The following is a 16,283-nucleotide window of genomic DNA, read 5'->3' on the forward strand; positions in this document are numbered from 1 at the left end:
CTGGTTATTGTTTCTCCTGGATCTGTTTTCCAGATTAGTTATTTTTTCAATGGGATATTTCACATTTTCTTCTAGCCTTTCATTCTTTTGTTATTGAATTACTGTGTCGTAATTTCTTGCAAAATCATCAGCTACCTTTAGTTCCATTCTACATTTGAAGGAGTTGTTTTCCTCAGAGAGCTTTCTTATCTCCTTTTCCATCTGGACAATTCTGCTTTTTAAAGCGTTCTTCTCAAGAACTTTTTAAACTGTTTTATCCATTTGATCTAAACTAGTTTTTAACATGTTATTTTCTTCAGCATTTTTTTGGGTCTCCTTGACTAAGCTGCTAACTTTGTTTTCATGTTTTTCCTGCATCTCTCTCATTTCTCTTCCCAATTTTTCTTCTACCTTCCTTACTTGATTTTCAAAATCTTTTTTGATCTCTGTCATAGCCTGGGCCCAACTTCTATATTTCTTGGAATCTTTAGATGCAGAAGCTTGGACTTTCTCATCTTCTGATTGTGTGTTTTAGTCCTCCATGGGACCAAAGTAATTGTTTATGGTTAGGTTTCTTTTTTTCCCTATTTACTCATTTCTCCAGCCTGTGCCTGGTTTTGGGGTGCTTCCTGAGCTTCTTAGTATTATTGGGACACCCCCACAAGGACCTCAGTTCCTTCAAAGTCTTATGGAAGGCTCTGTCTGCTCTCCTGGTCTGTTGAATTACCACAAGCTCACCCCTCTACCCAGGGGCTGTGAGGAAGGTCCCTGCTCTATGGGGGCCCCATACTGCAACGAGGGTCTGAATATGGTCAAAGCCCCAGAGTCCTGTCCCAGGGACAGAGGACAGACCTCAACAGTCTCCCTCCACTCCCTTACCAGCTGTGGGCTGAGCACTCAGGGAGCAGCTGCCAGGTAGTTCCCTGCTGGGCAGCTGCACAGGTTTGCTTCTGTTTACTGGGATCTGGGCTGTGCTGAGGAGGGCCAGGCTGACCCGGTCTTAGTGCTGGCTCTGGCAGAGATCTCCCTACTGATCTTACAATTTGTGCTTGGTGCTCCATGGGTTGGCAGGTCAGGAAACTGCTTCTGCTGCCAGGAGATGGGGCTCCCAGAGACCCCCACATCACCACTTTATTAAATGCCTATTGTAAGCCAGGTACATAAGGGATGGGGATATTTAAAAAAAAAAGCAGTCCTTTTTCTCAAGGAGCTCACAGTCAATGGAGGAGACTAAAAGCTATATACATATATAATGGGATAATTGACAGAGAAAGCACTGGAATTAAGGGGGAGATTGGTGAAGTTTTAGAAGGGATTTTTAGAAGAGCCTCAAAGGAAGACTGGAGGCAGAGAGGAGGAGGGAGGGAATTCCACACCCTTACTCTAGCTGTCTCTCATGCCTGAGATAGTTGCTCTCTTTACCTCTGCCTATTAGTGTTCTTGGCTTCCTTCAAGATGCAGGTCAAATCCTATCCTCTGGATGAACAAAGATATATGGGATAAATTGGGGGTGATCTCATAGGGAAGGCACTAAGATTAAGGAGGACTGAAAAGACTTCTTGCTGGAGGTGGGGCATCAGCTGAGAGTTGAAGGAAGCCAGAGAAAAAAAGAGGTGGAGATGAGGGAGGGAAGGGAATTCCAAGTATGGGGGATATCTACTTAAAACACTTGAAATCAGTAGATTGAGTAAGAGGAACACCAAGGGAGCCGGTGTGCCTGGACATCAGAGCATATGGAGGTAATGTAAGAAAAATGAAGAGGGAGCTAGGTTATGGAGGCCCTTTGAATGTCAGAGGTTTTTATATTTAATACTGGAGATAACATGGAGTCACTGGATTTTACTGAATGGAAGGGAGGGGTGATATGGTCAGACCTGATATATTGAATTTCAGAGTTAGTGAATATGGGTATGGAACGCTTACAGGTGATGTCATGATCAAGGGTAAAAAAAAAACCCATTTATGTGTAACTTGTTTGTTCTTTGTTTTTGTGGAGGACCAATGACATCATGGGGTGAATTGGATTTAAGTGAGGTAGAATTGCAGTAAGTTGTCAGTCTCACTATTTTTTCCAGAGTCACTGAAGTCCAATGGCAGGACAAAGGTCAGGATAACTGGAGTTGACTGTGGATGACATTGGTGTCTTCTATGTCTGTATAAGCTTCAGCTACCTTCATGGCCATTGGAAGAAATTGTACTCATCCACCCATTCTGCTGTGGGGGTAAGTCTTCACATCCTTGGGACAGACACTCCTGAAACTCCCTGGTGGGTTTGAGGCCTGTTAGTTACCCTCAATAATTTATTGGGGTAGATGGTTGTGCATACTACAGTTTCTTGGAATTACAGGTGAGAGTTAAGTGCCAGGTAGATACCAAGGGTGGATGAGTTGCCCTGAAGAGGGCTTGGCAAGCCCTTACCACTACTTTACTACACCAAAGGTGTTAGTCCTCCTTGGACATCCCCCAAACCCCTTGTATGTAACTATGATGGAGTGAAGAAGTGAAGGGAAATGAGAAGTGAAGAATTGGGAGGTTAAGATTATATTAATAATATAAATGGGAAGTTGGGGTATTTGAAAGGAGTATCAATATATTTGTTAAAGTGTCCTAGTATGAAGTAGTTGAGGAGAGAAAGACAGCTAGTCAGATACTGAACTCATTGAGGAAGGAAGGAGAATGTCTTAGAAATCTGTAGAAGACAGCCACCAGAATCTTGTGTGATATAGACTGAATGAATCTCAAAGGAGGAAAAATTGTTGAATACTTAGAAAGAGAGCCTGTAAATGATAAGGTGGAGCAAGGAGTTCTAACTCTCCCATGACTAGTGAGTTGTTGGTATGAGTAGAAGTGCAACCTTGCTGGAAAGAGTAGCCCAAGAAGCTGTAAATCAGGAAGGCTAGTGAGAAAAAGATGAAAGGAGTGATAAAGGGAAAAAGTTTAAGATATAGTTCAATTTGTTACCTATGGAGCAGGCATTCCAGAGAGCACAATGGAAGGGTTGGGTAGTTTTAGAGGGAGAACTTGGTGGAGTTGTATTGAAAGGAATATAAATAAAGGAGAGGTCAATGGGGGGCATGGAGAATGGGATTGAATAATGGCAACTGGAGGTTCAGAATCGCTGGGAGTTCAGAATCATGGGGTGGGGAAATATGTTAATTATTGAGGAAGGAGTTCCAGTAGATTGTTCTTATTTATGGCAATTCCTTCTCCAGTAGAGTTGTCCTAGATCATCAGGCAGCTGCAAAGATGCTGAGGTGGAGGGTAGTAGGGCACAAGGAGAATGCTTCGACACAATCTAAACTGATCCTGCCGAGACACAGGAGCCTGTGAGACGAAGTAATATAATAAGCTCAGAAAGGTGGGCTGCAGGCACATTGTGAAAGGCTTTATATGCTAAACACAGAAGTTTCTATATTATCCTACAGTCAACCAGTTAATCAACAAGCATTATGAAGCATTTATTATGTTCCAGGCTCCTTATCCCTTCCAAGGTCAAATATAAAGTCATCTATTGGGCATTCAAAGCCTTTGATAACCCTATGATAATTCTTATCTTTCCATTCTATCTTAAACCTCCACTTCACCACATACTCTATGATGCAGGTCTTCTCTCTTTCAGTCAAGCAAGATACTCCATTTCCTACCACCAGTGATTTTCATTGGATACCACCTATGCCAGGAATTCTTTCTCTGTCTCTTAGCTTCTTTCAAGTTCCAGATAAAATCTCATCTCTATAGGAAACTTTTCCCAATCCCTGTTAATTCTTAGTGCCTTCCCTCTGAGCATCAGGAATATCACGTTGATGGCTTTGTGGAGATAGATGGGTAAAGGAAGGTGGCTGGAGGAAGGAAGTCAGGGAAACTGGTGGTGGTGAAGATGAGGAGGGACGGGCAAAGAAAGTACCCAGAACTGAGAGATGGAGTATTGTTCATGTAACAACCGGGAGGTCAGTACCTCTAGGTGAAAGTGTGTGAGTGAGTGAATGTGTGAGTGTCTGTGTGTCTGTGTGTGTGTGTCTGTGTGTGAGTGTCTGTGTGTGTCTGTGTATCTGTGTGAATGTGTGTGTGAGTGTGTGTTTGTGTGTGTTTCTGTGTGTGTGAGTGTGTCTGTGTGTGAGTGCGTGTGCGTGTGAGTGTGTGTGAGTGTGTGAGTGTGTCTGTGTGTGAGTGTTTCTGTGTGTGAGTGTGTCTGTGTGTGAGTGCGTGTGCGTGTGAGTGTGTGTGAGTGCGTGTGTGTGTGCGTGTGTGTGTGCGTGTGTGTGTGTGTGTGTGTGTGTAAGTGGTGTAAGGAGACTGGAAAGGAAGGGAGAGGGCTTTGCATTCTAGAAAGAGAGGATTTTATTTATGATTTCGAAAGCAGTGGGGAGCCAGTGGAGTTTATTGAATTAGGTGTGACACGGCCGCGGCTGAATTTTAGGAAAAATAGGTTAGTGGCCACGTAGAGGACGGAGTGGAGTTTGGAGGAACTTGAGGCGGAGGGGGCGAGCCGATGCGGGTCGGGCGACAGCACAGAAACTGGGGAGGGGGCGCGGAGATCACCCCCGACGGCCCTGCGGCACGCTGGCTGCGGGGGCCGAGGGCCGCGGGGAGGCCCAGGGTGACCCCGGTTTCAAGTTTGGGGAAAGGTGAGATGCTGGAGCGCTCAAACGCAGCGGGAGAGGTGTCTGGGGAAGGGCGGCTGATGTGGCCGGGGTGCCAACGTCCCGTTGGAGATGTCTGAAAGGGGATGTCGGCTCCTTCTCAAGGGAGAGGTTGGGGGCGGCTAGGCGGCGCAGGAGGACCTGGGTTCAAATCCGCCCTTAATCATTAGCTGTGTGGCCTTGGCAAGCCGCTTGACCCCATTGCCTCGCTAAAACCTACAAAAATAAAAATAATAAAATAAAAAAAAAGGACTACCGGAGTTAACTGTGCCGGAAGGTTGGGAGGAGGGGTCGGAGCCTCGTCCTTCCCCCGTGGGCAGCTCGGCCACGCCTGACATGGCGTCTCCTGCGCGCCGCGCCTCGATGGCGGCCACACTCATCATGGCCGGCGCGGAAAGTCGCGGCTGGCGCAGCGAGTCTCGCGAGCGTTGCGGGGCCGGGGCCGCTCCCGCCGTGCCTCGCGCCTGTCGCCGCCGCCGCCGCCGCCGCCGCCGCCGCCTCAGCCGCCGCCGCCGCCTCAGCCGCCGCCGCCGCCGCCGCTCCTCCTGCGCGTCAGTCGTTGGTCTGTAATGGCGACCGAGCTGCCGCCGCCTCCTCCGCCGCCCCTGCCGCCGCCGAAGTGACTGTCCGGCCGGGAGGCGGGGAGCCGGGCCGGAGCCAGCCGGAGTCCGGGCGAGTGGCGGGAGGGGGCGCCCGCTCCTGTGCCGGGAGGCGGCCGGGGCCGGGCCCGGCCCGGCGGGGAGGCTCCTCGGCCCCGCGGGATGAGCCGGCGCGGCCCGGGCCGGAGGCGACGCTCAGGTGAGCGGCCGGGGCCGGGGCCGGGGCCGGGGCCGGGGCCGGGGCCGGGGCGGGGCACCTGCCGGGGCCGCGGGGCGCGCTCCCCGCCCCTCCCCCTCCCGGCGCCCCCAACTTGGTGGGACTCCGCGGGGCCCGGGACGGGGATCGCGCGGCCGCTTGGTGCCGACGCCCCGAAACCGGCCTCAGCCCGGAGAAGTTTCGAGGCTCCGTCCGGGGCTGAAATTCCGGGGGTCTGTATCTTGGGGCGCCCGGTAGCAAACAATGAGACGGAACTTTGGGGAGCCGTCTGCGTACACATGTCGGGCTGAATTCCTGTGATTTTTGCCTCCTTGCTCGGGAATGCTGCTGGTTCGGCTCCCCAGACCTGAAGCTGGCTGTGGAGGCCAAGCCACGGCTAGCCTCTTTGGGGAGAACCTGGGCTACTGAGAGTTTGCTAAAAGAGATGGGGCCGAAATTATGCTAAGGACCTCTTAGTTATTAAAATAGGATTAATTTTCACCGTTTCCATTCAAAATCTCCGTACAAATGTCAGAATTAATTCCTGTGATTTTTTTTTCCTCCTTGCTTGGGAATGCTATTGGTAGACGTTTGGTCTGGTTGTGTAAGGGGATGTTTCTCAAACTGTTCTGAGCAACCTCCTGTTCTCTGAGACGTGAAGGCATCACAGAAAGAGTCGGGAGGGACCTCAGCCTGGCGGAGTGGCAGGCAGGAAGGTAGTGGATGTGTCAGTGCTGTTGGTAGAAGTTGCTTCTGCCCTATGGTTATTACCTTTTATTCTGAAACTGTCAGTGCTGTTGGTAGAAGTTGCTTCTGCCCTATGGTTATTACCTTTTATTCTGAAACTCTGTAAAGACACACTCTTACTTGTAATCAAGCCAGGCAGAACGGCTAAAAGCTGACTTATAGTAGCGGGGGGGCAGCGGGGAATAGAGCACCAGCCCTGGAGTCAGGAGGACCTGAGTTCAAATGTGGCCTTGGACACTTATTGCCTTGCAAAAACCTAAAAAAAAAAAAATTATAGCATATAAGGAAGAAAATGGGATTTTTTTTGGGGGGGGCAAACATTGCTTGGTGCACTTTCCAAGCACATAGTAATAAATACTTCTTGACTTGACAAACATCAGCTAAAAATAAACTTTTTATGAAAGACTGTCCCGCTGACATGCCAGTATTCTGTGTCTAAGTGTAGAACTATAATGTGAGTGAATAAAAGTATTTCACTAACTTTGGAGTCACATTTTTTTTTTTTTGTTTGTTTTTAGGTTTTTGCAAGGCAAGTGGGATTAAGTGGCTTACCCAAGGCCACACAGCTAGGTCATTATTAAGTGTCTGAGACCAGATTTGAACCCAGGTACTCCTGACTCCAAGGCCTGTGCTTTATCCACTACGCCACCTAGCCGCCCCAGTGTCACATATTTTAGTAGAAGAATATTAGACTTGTGTCGTGTCTCAGAAATAAGTGTTACGATGGTTTTCTATATAAGCAGATTTCCTTCTGAGTTTTAAATGCCCGCATCTGCTTTTGTCCGACATGTTTGCTATTAAGAGTAGGGGGCGATATTATTGTTTACCTCTTTACAAAATGTAATAATAATAATAATAATAATAATACTATTTTAATAATTTAGGGGTAGCTAGGTAATGCAGTGGATAGAGCACCAGCCCTGGGGTCTGGAGGATCTGAGTTCAAATGTGGCCTCAGACACTTAGTAATGACCTAGCTGTGTAGTCTTCAAGCCACTTAACCCCATTTGCCTTGCAAAGAAAAAAAAACCCTAAAAAAATTAAAGAAAAGGTTAACAATTTAATGTAGAAATCTAATAACATAAATAACCTGCACTTGCAAATTTTTCATTATGTATGACATCTGTATACAGATATAAGAATTAATTCCTATGCATTTTTTTCTCATTGCTTGGGAATACTATTGGTAGATACTTGGTGGTCTAGTTGTTTAAGGAAATGTTTCTCAAACTGTTCTGAGGAACCTCCTATTCTTTGAGATATGATTAAAAAATCACAGAAAGAGTTGGGAGGGACCTCAAGTGGCTATTGAGTCCAAACCATATCTGTCCTCTTTCATGAGAATTTTGATGTTATTGAGAGTTTACTAAAAGAAGAGATGGGGTCAAAATTATGTTAAGGACTTTTTAATTATTAAAATAGAATTAATTTTCACAATTTTCATTCACAATATCCATATAAAATTATCCTAGGGATTATTTCATATTTCCATATTAGCATTTGTATATTCTGTCAAAAATTGGAGCTCAAGTATTTTAAGTCCTATTATTTTGAGGAATGCTGATCTAAGTTCTTTGCATTTTCTTTTTCCTCTACCATTGATTTTTTTAAAAACTTTGCTTCATCACACTATTGGCAGAAAGAAAGAGTCTAATGGAAACACTAAAGTAGTGAAGTTTTCTACTTATTAGTTTTTTAAAAGGTTTGGTGGGGTAGGAATTTGAAGCTTTTTACTGAATTAAACTTCAGTCAACAGATATTTAGCTTGTTATTTGCATGGTACTGTGTGGGGCTGGAGAGAATAGAAGGTTGTTAGAATAAAGATGAGCAAGATATATGTATTTTCAAAAAGTTTATAGCCTGATAGTCTGGTAAGGGAGGACAAGTACAAAGTTAGAATGTGATTGCAGTGGGAGCAGAAATAACATAAATAAATAGAATCCCATCAAGAAATGTTGTAAGAGGAAGAAATCACATCTCACAAACTTTACTTTTCCTTATGTTTATATATATATTATACATATATTATATATATATATATTTATTTGACTCTCACAATAACTTTGTGAGGCATAGTAGGGATTTTTTTTAGTTTAGGAGTTAAAGGCACAAAGTTCAGTACATATAGTTACATTTGATATTCCACTTTCCCAACAGTACAAATTATCAAGAACTGGATTAAAATTTTGGGGGGAGGAAGGAGAGTTGAACCTTAAAGGATCTTTTAGACTAGAAGGAGGGGTGGAATATGTATTTTTCATATTAAGAACATTATTTTCAAAGTCTCCTGAGCAGGGTATAGAAAGATATAAATAGATATGAAATGGAGATGAGAGAGCAGAATGAGATTAGGGAACAGGGAAGTAGGCCAGTTTGCCCAGAGTATAGAGTTTATAAAAGAGAATACCGTTGATATAGGACTGGGAAGCTAGGATGATTGGACTTTTATTTTATTAAGGAGGTAATGAGTTTCACTGAAGATTTTTTCATTCTTTGGCATCCCGAAGAGTGACTTAGAAATAGAGAGAGACTCAGACCAGGGAAACCATTCAAGACATCAGCATACTCCTTCTGCCAAGAAGTGGAAAGCTTTAAAATAAATACTAATGACAATATATTTATATAGTGCTTAAAGGTTACAAATGTTTATCATAATCCGGAAGCTGAAATCAAGAGAGACTGTGACTTGTATATTTTGTCACAAAGTAGCAAGTGTCAGACTTGGGATTCATACCCTGGTCTTCTGACTCTGTCCAGTGCTCTTGTTTACTACACCACAGTTCCTGAAATATGATTGACATATTTAATAATTTTATTTTGGGTACTTACAAAAATCTGAAAGTTTTGCTTAAATGTGAAGTTAGGTCTCACTATCAGCAACATAACTAAAAAGTTACAGACTTTTGGTTGAGATGGTTTTTTTTTAATTTTAGAAAACACAAATCTTCTGAAACTTGACTCTATCCAATAAAAATCATAGCCATGATAATAATAATAACCTACATTTATATAGCTTTTAATAATTTGCGCAATCTTTTCTTAGTCACTCAGGGATATAGGTAGTTGTGAATTTTATTTTCTCATTTTATAGATGTGGAAACAGGCTCAAAGATTGGCCTGGAGCCTTGATCTTCTGATTTAAAGTCTAGTGTCCTGAACTATTGCAATATGCATTTGATTGATCTTCATGCCTCATATTTCTTCTCTCTTCACTCTTCTTACCTAGACTTAATCACTGAATGGACTTTGCCTCAATCAAACTGAGACCTGGGACAGACCAAGGTCTCCTCCCACTCCATCCGTGGCCATCCTTAGTCATCAGACTGACCCACATCTAGTCACAGATTCCAGAGGAGAGAGTGAGGCTGGTGACTTGGCATAGGATCCCTCCCCCCCCAATCTAGTTTACTTGCCTGTCATGGCATAGCCTCCCTAAAGTCATAGTCCTCTTAGAGAACAAAAGACAAACAACAATGCTCCATATAGCTGATGAAATGATAGTCCTAAAGATTTGACCTTTGTACCACCTTATTCAGAAAGCTCCAGAGGTTGTGGCGTCTTGGATAAAATGCAAATTTGTTTGGTATTTAAAGCCATTCACAATCTGACTTCAGCCATGCTATACATTTTCAGATGATTTTTTTTTTACTACTCTTTTTCTTTGATGCTGCCTAGTTCTAGCCAAGTTAGCCTACTTGCTGTGCCTCATCTCCTATCTCTGGGTCTTTGTACAGACTGTCTCCTATGCTTCAATTATAATCTCTTCACCTTTGCCTATTAGAATCCCTGGCTTCCTTCAGAGCTCAGATCAAATGCTACCTCTAAATGAGTCTTTTTTGCTGATTTTCTTACCTCATTATTTTGTATTTATTCATACACGTGATTTTCCCCAATAGATTGTAAATTCCTTGAGAGGGCAGAGATTTATTTTATCTTTGTATTCCCCAGTGATTGGAATGGTTCCTTTCCCATAGTAGGTGAATGAGTAAAGATTGTTGATTGATTAGACTTTCCACTACAGCTTACAACTATGATGAAAAAATGTTCTGTTTCTGTTGTTGGAGACAAGTTTTAAAAATTAATTTCTTGTTTTTCTACTTAAAGATAATTCTTATTAAAATTGTATTATCATAATCTTTTTTAATTATATAAACATTTGTTTTCCAGTTACATACAATAGTAGTTTCTTTTTTAATTAAAGGTTTTATTTATTTTGAGTTTTACAATTTTCCCCATCTTACTCTCCCCCCACAGAAAGCAATTTGTCAGTCTTTACATTGTTTCCATGTTGTACATTGATCCAAATTGAGTGTATCACAGATAATCTTAAGAAATTATATTATCAAAAGATTGTTTGAGTTTGGAATTTAATGGCTTATTGCACATTAACTTAATTATTCTAATAGACTGTTAAAAACTAGTTTGCATTTCTCCCAATTTTTGGTGGAGTTTATCAACTAGAAATTTATTTTAATATGACTGAAAATCCAAGGATGAAAAATTTGCTCCAGATATGATTAATTTGTGATAATATTATATGATTGTGATATATTTGTATTGGTGATAGTTACTCTGACATGGTACAAAGTGAACTTAAGATAGCACTGATATGTCATTGGGCACATTATAATATTTGTAATTCTTTCCTTTATTCCCAATTCACATTACTACAGAATTTTAGAGCTGAAAGGGACCTGAAAGATGATCTTATTGAACCTTTTTATATTACATTGAGGAATTCAAGATTCAAGGGAGGTAAAATGATTTGCCCAAGGATAAGTATCATAGTTGGATCCAGGACCCTGTTTTACTAGCTCCTATTTTAGTTCTATTCTTCTCTACTATCAGTCTATATTTATTTGTTCTAACAGATTGATGATTCATGTAGAATCTTAGCTTTGGGAGTAGTGATGCTTATATCTGATGGAGATTATCATGAGTCTGTCGATTTTGTACCTAAAAGATGGGAAAAGTAGTAGTGATCTATTGCAAATTTCACCATTAAAGAATATTTAATATTTCATTAAAAATCATTCCATCAGCAAATACTTAGTAAGTAAAAGCTTAATAAGATAATTAAAATAGTCCCTGTCTTTAAATAGCTGACTTCCATTGGAGGACACAACAGCTATAGCTGTAAGTAAACTAAATTAGTTTCCCTCAAAATTCCTTGATGTTTACTTTTCACACATATTTATATATGAATCTTACATAGAGGTGAGTTTGAAGGAAGCTAGAGATTATAAGAGGCAAAAGTGTTTATGATATATTTCTGATCAGGTGCTAAGATTGTGTGATGATGATGATGTTGATGATGATGTTTGTCTTTGAGCGAAGAAGATCATGAATCTGATTGTGTAAAGATATGAAGACTGTAGATAAATATCCTACATGGGAAACAGTAAATAAGTCAGTTTCTCTGGAATGGAGAGTGTGTAAAGGTGAGTTATGTGTAATAAATCTGAAAAAGATAGGCTATGGAGGTATTTGAAAAGGTCTTTGAATGCCAAACAAAGTTTGTATTTTTTCTTGTTGGCAGTAGGGAGCCACTGGAACTTTTGAGCAAGAGAGTAATAATAGAAGAGTTTTGTGGGGGGGATTTTTTGGTGGGAGGGGAGACAGTTGTGGTTAAATGACTTGCCCGGGGTCACAGTTAGTGTCAAATGTCTGAGGTCGAATTTGAACTCGGATTCTCCTGACTCCAGGGTTGGTGCTTTATCCCTTTTTTAAATTTTAAGTAAAAATTCCATTAAACTTTTTTAAATTAAAAGTCAGAAAAGTCTTGGAATTAAATGCTATGTCTTTTGGGTTAGACTTCAAATGTGTAACCAAGGGATACTGTGGAATATCAAAATGTATGCATATGTATGTTTGAACAGAATTGGAACTTTAAAATAAATGGCACTTAGTGTCTTGGGGGGAAAAAGAAATATTACTTTAGCAACTGAGAATGGAATAGAGAGGAGACCAGATGGAGAAAGGGAAATCACTTAGCAGACTTTTGCAGTTACACAGATAAGAGGTGATGAGGGCTTAAACTAAAACGGTGGTTGGGCTGTTAATGGATAGAAGAGATGCCATGGAGTAAAATCTGGGAGATTTGGACACGAGAGATAAGGGATTGGGAAGAATTGAGAATCCAAGATTTTGAACATGAGTGATTGGAAAGATGGTAATGTCTTATTTAGAAATAGGGAAGCTATGGAGAGAGGGGGAGAATTTTTTGGGAAAGATAAATAAATTTTATTTTGGATATATTGAGTTTGACATGCTTACGGGATATCTAGTTGGAAATGTCTAGGGAGCAGTTGGAATGGGAGCTCAGGAGAGAGACTAGGACTGGATAGATAGAACCAGAAGTTCCATAGATCTCAGGAAACCTGATGGGATTATTGAAAGAAAAAAGATGACTAAAGACCAGAGACCTAGGATACAGCTGCAGATAGGGAGTAGGATATGGATGTTGATCCAGAAAGGGAGATTAATTAAGAAGGAATAGCCAGAGAAGTAGAAGAATCTAGAGAGATCATTGAATGCCCAGGTTGGAAATGTAGGAGGAAGGAGACAGTGGCACACGATGCAGAAAGACTTAGAGAGTGCAAGTTAGGATAAGAAGATAAAAAAGGTGGAGAAAACCAAGAGTGTACTAACAGTTCTGCCCATTTTATTGACAGATTTTATTTCTGAAACTCAGTAATCTGTTTTCAAAAGTGCTGCTTAAATTGCTTTTTAAAAAAGAGGTAATTGTTCAGGTTCTAAAGTTAATTTATGTGTTGCTCCAAGACTTCAGTATTCCCCATAAATTCTGACATATCTCCAGTGGTGCAGATAAAAACCCATCCTTCCCATCCATGCCTTCTCAATATATTTGTGGTTCTTAAAAGAAGAGAACTTCCTGTGAGATCAGTGATTTTAAATCTAGTGTTCTTGAATTTCTTAAAAAATTTTGATGACTATGTTTTAGTATCATTGGTTTACTTTGTAATATTACACATGTTAATTATTTTAAAATATTATTCTGAGAAGGGCTTCATAGGTTTCACCATATTGCCAAAGAAGATTCCTAATAGAATAAGTCTGAGAACCTCTGCAGTAGATCTTGAAAAGGTATCACTGAGTATGGGAGTTGATGTAAAGTAAAGAAGTCACATTCATGAATAATATCTATGTCTGAAAAATAATTGACTTCATTCATGATTGCTATGTCTAAATGGGTATAAAAATAACATTTCTTTTAGGATTGATAGTTAATTTAAGCATTAGCAATTTTGTCATTAACAATTTATGTTTTAATAACGTGATAGAATGGGAAATTTTTCATCTGGGAATTTTTAGTATATTTGTGAAGGATAAATTCTTGACTTTCATTTGTGTTTAGATTCTTAGTCCAATTGGAAAAATGGATGTCAGCATTTAATTGAAATAGAATTACTTCTCTTGTTAAAATCATTTTGATTTTCATGCATAAACTGTTTTTAGCAAAAGAGCACAAATTTTGGTATTTCAAAACCAAAATAAGTTTTTCCCCATTGATATTTTATTTTTTCAGTTACAGTTATGAAAGTTTTTCAACATTCATCCACATGCATATGAATTTTTTTTTATTTTTAGGTTTTTGCAAGGCAAATGGGGTTAAGTGGCTTGCCCAAGGCCACACAGCTAGGTAATTATTAAGTGTCTGAGACTGGATTTGAATCCAGGTACTCCTAACTCCAGGGCTGGTGCTTTATCCACTGCGCTACCTAGCCACCCCTACATATTCATATGCCCCTCGGTGGGAGTGGGGAACAGTCTGGTAAATATTGCATATACACATGCAATTTGAAGATTTGTGTATTGACCATTTTTCTGTATGAAGAATTATGTTTGAGGGAAAAGAACCATGGGATAGGAAAGAAAAAAATAAGAGAAATTTTAAAAAAGTGAATGTAGTGTTCATTCAGATTCTGTAGGGTTTTTTGTTTTGTTTTTCTTCCTCTAGATGGGTCTAGTATTGTCCACAGCAGGTCTCCTGGGGTTGTCCTGGGTCTCTGAACTTAAGAGAGGAGCTGCATCCATCAAGGTTGATCAACTTACAGTGTGATTACTGTGTACAATGATCTCTTGGTTCTGCTCCCTTCACTCAGCATCAGATCCTGTAATTCATTCCATGTTTCTCTAGAGTTTGACCATTCATGGTTTCTTATAGAACAGTAGTATTCCATAACATTCATATATCATAACTTGAAGTTCAACCATACTCCAGTTGATGGGCATCCTCTCAATTTCCAATTCTTTTCCACTACAAAAAGAACCGCTATGAATGTTCTGGAACATGTAGGACTTTTCCCATTTTTTATGATTTCTTCTAGATATGGGCCTGGTATTGTATAGCTGGGTCAAAGGGTTTGGTCATAGTTCATATTACTCTCCAGAAGGAAAAACAAATCAAGTTACTGAGATGTAGAAATATGAGGATGACAGTTTGGGACTGATCCTTTTAAAGCATTAACTCAGGGCAAGATTTGAGCAGTTAACAAATATTTGTTATGTACCTACTATGCACGTTGAGGATACAAAGAGAAAAAAATCTAGCAGTCAACCCCTGCTTATTCTTTGGGGGGAAAACAACATGTATATATTTAAGTATAGTCCTGTGTAGAGGTAATATTCCTTGAAAACATCTCAAAAGTAAACAATTTGTATGTTGATACATTGAACCTATGGGAAATAGGGGTTAAGTTTCTATAGCCATTGCTGAAAATACACTTTTTTCAGTGGCTAGATGGCACAGTGGATAGAGCACTGGCCTTGGAATCAGGAGGACGGGAGATCAGATCCGACCTCTGACACTACTGGTTGTGTGACCTTGGGCAAGTTATTTAACTCTGATTGCCTCTTCCAGGGCATCTCCAGTTGTCCTGGTTCAGACCTGGCCACTGGACTCGGATAACTCTAGGTACCCCTCACTCAAGTCCAATTCATGTGCTTGTTTTGGCATCACCTCCCTGATGTCATGCTTATCTTTGAAAATGAAGGACTAACATTATTATTGTTATCATAATAACAAAACATTAAAACATTAATTCTGATAATGTGTACTTTTCCGTAACATAACCATGAAATAGCCCATAAAATGCAGTACATGAAAAAATTGGCAACATGTAAAAAACTTTTTTCTCACTAGTAGTTCCCTAGAATTCTGTGACCTTTTAGGCTAACTTCTTAATTTAAAAAATTGATTTCAGTCATTCACTTAACAGCTGAAATCTACAGTACCATAAAAACTGAACAACAAATAAAATTCTTAAAACTAAAACATCTTTCAATCCGAATCTTAACTTGTACTGTGTCAAATGATCGGGAGGATGTTGTTTTCTATATAATATCACTGTAAACATCTCTGTTGACTGCTTTCTGAAAATCTAGGGAGAAGTTGCTGAGACTTTAGTCTCTGCTGTTGGAAGACTTCTTGGTTCCACTTTAGAGCCCAAAGGACTTGTAGTACACTCTAGGGGCATAATTGCGATACAAAACATGAGTTTTAAAGACATGCAATAAAAATATGCAACAAATTCATAGGAAACTCTACAGCAATAAGTGGACTAAGACCAGTGAAGTGCCTTGTAGAATACCAGCTGCTTCACAAATCTATATCATTTCTCCCCTCATTTTTTTCCTCTACTATGACTAACTTTGAATGTATGAGGTTGCCAACCAAAAAGTGAAAATGAGGTCACTAATAAAAGTCACACAGATGCTTGAAGCCTTAATAGGTAATTACTGAAGATTGACTATAAATGCAAATTTGATTCAAGGTGAATACATAATATAATTTGTAGGAGGCATTAGGCTGGGGGAACCGGGCAAGGCTTCATCATGTTGGAGATGACATGAGCTTAGCTTTGAAGGGAACAAGGGAGTCTAAGGAAGAAATGAGGAGGAAATGCATTCTATGCATGGGGGGACAGACCAGGTAAAGGTCACGGAAGGTGGAATGTATATGTGGAATGGCAAGCGTGCTGGAAAAAATAAGGGGTAAAAAGACTATTGCCAGGACATTATCATTGCTGTTGCTCTGTCTGAAGTTTTCTCCTTTTTCTTCTATGGGGAAGGTTGGGGATTTGACAAAAACTTCAACTA

The 16,283-nt window shown here is 40.7% G+C and overlaps 1 protein-coding gene across 6 annotated transcripts in view; it reads left to right on the forward strand.

Annotated features, from left to right (window-relative positions):
• Window positions 1–2,107: 2,107 nt before the first annotated feature.
• CEP350 (centrosomal protein 350) overlaps window positions 2,108–16,283 on the forward strand; it is a 173,347-nt gene continuing 159,171 nt past the window's right edge. For 5 of the 6 annotated variants that reach the window (XM_074222162.1, XM_074222167.1, XM_074222168.1 and 2 more), the window contains exon 1: window positions 5,327–5,417. The gene's annotated coding sequence lies outside the window, so the exon portion shown is untranslated. Of the gene's footprint in view, window positions 2,202–5,326; window positions 5,418–16,283 lie in introns of those variants that run through there. The other variant, XM_074222164.1, reaches the window with a different exon arrangement.

This window comes from Macrotis lagotis, chromosome 2 (genome assembly GCF_037893015.1).
Source record: "Macrotis lagotis isolate mMagLag1 chromosome 2, bilby.v1.9.chrom.fasta, whole genome shotgun sequence".
NCBI lineage: Eukaryota > Metazoa > Chordata > Mammalia > Peramelemorphia > Peramelidae > Macrotis > Macrotis lagotis.